Consider the following 7,114-nt stretch of genomic DNA (forward strand, 5'->3'; position numbering starts at 1 on the left):
AAATCATTGAAATGGAAATGATAGTCATGAATCATCATGTTGTTAATGTAGTTTGCATTGAAAAGTTGGAACCAAAGTAATGATGGAATGAGGAAAAAACTGCAGAAGAAAGTGCAATTAAACTCCATTTTTGCTTTTGTTCGTGTGATTTTTTTCTTTATTATTATAGCCCCAAAGTAGCTTCATTGTTTACTTTACTTATTGGAAGATCGCTAACTTACTTATTGGTCTTAAAATCAAATATAAGAATTTCTCATGATCATTAATTACAATTACTAATTTGACATGAATTGGAAAGAAATATTTTCGATTGTTACGGAACAAAAAACATTCTTATTCATAGTCTCAATTCATGTATTGGAATCTAAAAGCTATTTAACTCATCCTCTTCTTCATCGAAATATACATCTCTGTCACTTTAATCTTTTGTTTCCTTCAACTTCAAAGATGACTCGTCGTTTATTTGACCAAACGTTCATTAGGCTATGCCAAAAGTCTTGTACGGTCTTGAGCCAAAACTGTGCTTTCCAATGGTTACAATAAGACCACAATTGTAATATAACAAATTCCTAATCCCAAAACAAACAATAAAACAAAATATTTCATCCCACAATTATTATTCCTTTATCATACAAATCAAACGACTCGCTTAGGACCTGTTTGGTCATATATTTTGTCAAAATATATTTGAAATTTTTTTTACAAATACATATTTGGCCATAGATTTTATCTATATTTTGACAAATTCTCAAAACCAGCCCAAGAGCTGGTTTTGGCCCAAAATATCAGGGGGATTTACATCTATACCCGCTTTTAAGGTCACGTTTTAACTTGTGCCCGTTTTGTAAAAAAAATTGCAAGCTTACCCGCTTTTTCGCGTAACTTCAGCATACGGAGCTGAAGTAGCAAGGTAATCACGCAAAACTTCAGCATTCTAGTAGACGGGCCTGGAGTAGCAAGTGTGCTGAAGTTTTTGTTTGTAATTGCTGAACTTAAGCATAGTAGCTGAAGTTTTTGTTTGTAATTGCTGAACTTAAGCATAGTAGCTGAAGTTTTGTTCTCTATTTGCTGAAGTTTTTGTTTGTAATTGCACTAAATAAGCTGAAATTTTTTTGTCCTGGATTCATTAGTTTTGTCATTAAGTTTTTTCAAAAACTTCAGCAGAAGATGCTGAAGTTATTTAGTTCTTCAACACTAAATAACCTGAAGTTTTTTTGTCCTGGATAAGCTTTTTCAAAAACTTCAACAGAGATGCTGAAGTTATTTAGTTCATTTGTAAAAATTTCAGCACTATATAAGCTGAAGTTTTTTAATTTCTAGTAAAGCATCAAACTGAGGACAATATCCAATCTACATTGAGAAGACACAGACGGCATGTAAGTAAATTCATTGATAGGAAAAGGGAACTGGGTTCATTATACAGGAAGAACGATCCATACATGTCTACGAGCAACCTTGGGATCTGAAAGTATATCTTTACCAAAAATGAATGTTGTTTCGTCACTATAAGAGAATATTTGACTTAATGTTGATTTATTTTTCAAAAGAAATTAAGAAAAGTAGCAGCACAGTAGGACGTAATTTTCGTAAGTTATTGTCTACTAACTTACGTAATTATTTATAATTTATTTTTAAATAATCTGATAAACATACTTATGGCAATCATCCCATGAAATGAAGTTTCATAGCAGCACCAACAGCAGCAGAAGAAAGGAGAAGAAGAAGAAAACGAAGGAGGAGGAGGAGAAAGGGGGCTGAAGTTGTTTAAAAAGTGGGTACAAGTTAAAAAAATTTAAAAAAAATGGGTATATGTTAAATGGAGGCGACCAAATAGGGCGCCCCGTGCAATTTTTACAAAATAATCAAAGTGGGTAATGTCATGTTATAGACTTTTGTTATAAAAGAGCCCACCATTCATTATTTTGTAACAATATTGCTTCGTATTCTCGGTCATCTGATAGTGTATTATGTAGTTTATTATAAAAATAAATAATTTTGTACAAAATTTATTTATGTTCAGGACTATGATTTGCAATAATATAATTATTAATAAAAGTATTATTGAGTATTTGTGATAGTTTTTAAAACTTGTAAATGTACGTCATATTTAATGTTTTTTCAAAAAAACAAAAAAGCGAAATATATTTTGAAAACTTATATACTAGCTTAGTGTGATAAAGGATAGGTCAGTGGAAATTTGAGATAATGAGGATAGAGAGGGGAAGGAGAGAATGGATGTGTTTTAGGGGAAACTACATTAGTGCCTGCAAGTGGCTAGGAGACATGTTCCATTGGGCAACATATATTACTATAAAGATGATAATTGCAAAAGTCTCACGTTTCTTTCTTGCTTTATATTTTTTCTTGATACCCTCTTCAACACTCACACGCAAACTCCTACTTTGACTCTCAATAAAGATATAAAGAATCAAATGAGAATAGGAAATTTAAACCATAGCCGCAATTCAGCTTACGAAAGCCTTTTGCCTCTTTCTTTCCATACTAGATTACAAGTGAGCTGAGCTGAGGCCATTTGCTTGTGAGACTACCTTCTCCTTTTCAATATCCTTTTGCTTCTTTACATATAAATTTGCGTTTCGCGTTGAAATACTGAGTTCACCAAAGCGCCGGATCTGCCCTTGGTGGTGTCAAGTGTGAATGTAAATTTTTCACCTTTAATCAAAAATTTCGAATTCGAGACCTAGAAAATTTCTAATAGAAAGTGTTTCTCCTTAAATCTATAGGCTTTATATGACATGAATTTAGATTAGTCGGACTCAACAAAAGTTCGGATAAAAAATAATTAGACAAAAAATAGTGGGAAAAGTAAGGACCTTTGATGGAATCAGAATTATATATCTAAATAATATAAAGTAAAATTGGAAGAATTAGACTGCAAATTCTATCCCTTTATTAATTTATTGTTGATTTGTTTTTGCTCTAGTTTTTCATTTTCTCTTTGTAAAATTTGATTTAATTGCTTTCAGCTTTCTGAAACGTAAGTTAGTCTAAGTTGCCTTCTCCCTACGCAATTGAGCTTCTTCAATTGTCAATTATAGGAGGCATAAATTTCCTGTCTAATCAAAAATCTGAACTGTCCCACATTATCTCACCCCCAACCCCACCAAAAACAATCCCTCAATTCTCCCTACTATTTTTCGCTAATTCAACATATGTAGTAGTGGGAACTGTCTTACTTTAGAAATAAACTTTTTTGACAAGAAAAGAAAATGGTCTTTTAAGTTGAATTTATACATCCTATTAATGGGCCAACATTTTAATAGTTAATATGAAAAAATAATTGTAGCACGGCAAGAGAGGTTGCAATCAAGAAGACAAGCTTTGCTATGGGAAGGTTAGAAGATACAATTAAGGTGAGACGAAGCTTGACGATATCTCCCAAACTTGGAATCGTGAGTAATAATAGTGAGACAAGGAAAATCTGAGCAAATCTCCAAATGGAACATCACTTAAAGTTGGGCTACCCTTCTTATTCGACTTGCCTACAGCTTTCATTTTTAAGGCATGTAGGACAACCCCCACATCACCAAGTGACAAATTTGTCACATTTCCCACACTCAATAGAGTGATTCCTCTCTGTTTGAAAAGAATATGGAATGAGTACTTTTTTGGCTAATGATATGCGACTTTTAAATTAAAGACTGGAATTTAAGATTCATAAACAATTAACTTATCATCACTAGATGTGGTAAAATGGATAAAATAAAAAACAGTTATCCTCATATTATCCAGTAAAAAGTGGGTCGGATAATAAAGTTTTTAAAAATGAAACAAGTATGGATAAAAATTATATTATTCACTTAAAAATGAATAACTAATGGATAACTAATGAATTTAAATTTTACATTATAAAGATTTAAATTGGGGGTTCCTAAGCTTGAAAGACTAGAAATTCTTCCAGAAGTGATCGTATTTAAGAAGGCTTGAATAATATGGATATCCATTTTATCCGACGGTTAACCCATTTTCTATCCGTATTAAATATGGATCGACTCAAATGTTAGATTAAATCGAGGACAGAGAACAACGAATTGTGTATCTTATTGATGCAACGGAAACCATTGAACTCACCACCAAAAGAATTGCCTCAAGTCAAACTTTGAATCACCAGGAAACAAAGCTTAATTCACAAACTAAAAGCCTACCTTTCTGTGTATGTGATTTTTTTTTTGGGAGAAGAAAAGAGTTTTCACACACTCTTTTTGATAGTTCTTCTGTAGAACAAATATATAGAAGAGGAATAGAGGAAACTACCGATGAAAACCACCACTCCACGTTCTCACGTCTCTCAAAATAACGTGCGGTGGTTTAGGAGTAAATAAAACCTACGTCTAACCTCCTTAAGTTTTATCTCTTTTAAAACAGGTCGGGTTAGTCCACATGGGCGACCCACGACCCAAGCCTTATATCCAACATCTCCCACTTCGCACAGGTGGACTAGATCCAAACTAGTAACTACCGTGAAAACAACACACATAATTCATACCGGCAAATAGTTCGTGCGACCTGCGAGCATTACCATAATATTCTTAATCCCTTTAAGGTTGTTTAACAGCTCTATGTAGAAATCCAATCACATGCGGAAGGGATTTATTACTAACATGAGGATCTTGTTACTCACAATACCCCAGACATCACCTACTACTCCAGTAGTTAGTTATTTAATCACTCATCCTCGAAAGAGGTGAACTCGAGTTCATGTTTAACTTTATATTCATAATTACATTTGATACCCTCATGGTAAGTGTAATGGTCGACCTATGAATACAAGTTAAATTTGCAAAAAAATATATATTTATTTGTCTTTCTACTCGAATCTTTCCATTCCAAATCAACTGCTTTCCTAGACATGCACTGCATTACCGAATCACTCATGGATATTAGTGACATGCTAAAGTGGCAACACTGATTGGCACTTCAAGAAACAGTAAATGGTCAAAGGGTATTCCAATAAAAGTTAATATAACTTCTTTGGGATCTCACACAATGAAGAAACATGGATTCATTCTTCCATTATCCGATTGGTCGATAGCACACGCGGTATGAAACACATGTTACGGTGTTCTCACTTTATATCAGCTCGTGTGTCTTATTCTTTTAATCATTCAACACCATACAGATCTTGGTCTAGACACCTCCAAATGTCTAACCCGAGTTTCTCACTTCAATAATCATCAAACCATCTTCTTAGAGAAACTTGCATCTGGCTTACAAAACAAGTCATAATCGAATGTTGAAATTCATAAGTCTGATTAGTTATCAAGATCGACCTTTACAAGTAAATATAACCTCGCATTACCCAAGGTTCTATAAGGTCTCATCTCTTCATTATTCTTAACGTAAGAGGCGATTGCTCGTGTGAGAGAGCCAATCTCGCGACTTGTTCAACACACTTTATCAACGAAATATTTATCACACGCATACGAGATATAAGCACAAATTCAAGAGTCAAATATTTATGAGCGTATTATAATACTTAAGTCATTTTACAATACATAAATATATTCATATCCTTCGCAAACCTAGAGCCATAACATGTTTCTCAAACAAGTCTTTAGATATCACCTTTGTAAAAGGATCAGCTATCATGCTTCGCGTAGGACTGTATTGTAAATTTATCTCTCCATTTGCTACCATGTCTCTTATAAAGTTATACTTGATGTTAATGTGTTTGGTCTTACTGTGATACTTAGGATCTTTTGTATAAGCAATAGCCTCTTGACTATCACAATATAGAGTCATGAGACCCTGAGAGTTCTTTGTAATATCCAAATGCTCAAAGAATCTCTTCAACCAAGCAACTTCTTGTACTGCAGACGCACAAGCCACGAACTCAGCTTCCATCGTTGAAAGGGTTGTACAGGTTTGTTTCTTACTTTTCCATGATATAGCACCACCATTAAGTAAGAAAGCATAACCGGATGTTGATTTTCTATCATTCCGATCACCAGCCCAATCATCATCTGTATATCCTCTCAAGTATAAATCATTTCCACTATAATATAGTGAATAATCTGCAATTCCCTTCAGGTATCTGAAAATTCTCTTCACAGCTTTCCAATGATCTCTTCCAGGATTGGATTGATACCTGCTAACCAGACCTACGACATAATAAATGTCTGGGCGAGTACACATCATAGCGTACATCAAGCTCCCGACAGCATTTGAATATGGAACTCAGGACATGTCTTCCCTTTCATTTTCAGTCTTGGGACACATTTCAAGGCTTAAAGTTTCACCTCTCGCTATAGGAGTATCCATGGATTTGCAACTTTTCATGCGAAAACGCTCCAAAATTTTCTTTATATAAGTTTCTTGAGATAGACTCAATAACTTTTTGCAACGGTCTCTTTGGATCTTAACTCCAAGGATATAGTCTTCCTCGCCCATATCTTTCATGTCAAATGAGTTTGAAAACTATGACTTGATAGTTTTCACATACTCCAAATTGTTTCCGGCTAATAAAATATCGTCCACATAAAGAGAAAGAATTACAAATATCTCATTGGACTTCCTCACATAAATGCAATGGTCTTTATCGATCATGGTGAAATCATATGAGATCACCTCCTTGTGAAATCTCAAATACCATTACCTTGAAGATTGCTTCAGGCCATAAATAGATCTTTTTAATTTACAGAACTTCTTTTCTTGGCCTTTAACAATGAAGCCTACAGGTTGTTCCATGTAGATTTCTTCGTTTAGTTCTCCATTGAGAAAAGTTGTCTTCACGTCCATTTGATGTAATTCCAAATCCAAACGTGCAACAATAGCCAAAAGTAAGCGAATTGAGTTAAACTTCACAACTGGTGAAAATGTTTCCTCATAATCTATTCCAGCTTCTTGAGTAAAGCCTTTTGCCACCAATCGTGCCTTGTATCTTTCTATTGACCCATCCGCTTTGCGTGTAACTTTGAGAACCTATTTGTTCCCAATGACTCTACGCCCAGGCGGAAGGTCAACTAGATCCCAGACTTTGTTGGTTTTTATGGACTCTAATTCTTCTTTCATTGCTTCCACTCATCTTTTCCAGGGCTCGATAAAGCCTCAGTTACAAACTTTGGCTCATCCATTTCTATGGGAGATACCAAGA

This window comes from Nicotiana tabacum, chromosome 18 (genome assembly GCF_000715075.1).
Source record: "Nicotiana tabacum cultivar K326 chromosome 18, ASM71507v2, whole genome shotgun sequence".
NCBI classification, from domain to species: Eukaryota; Viridiplantae; Streptophyta; class Magnoliopsida; order Solanales; family Solanaceae; genus Nicotiana; species Nicotiana tabacum.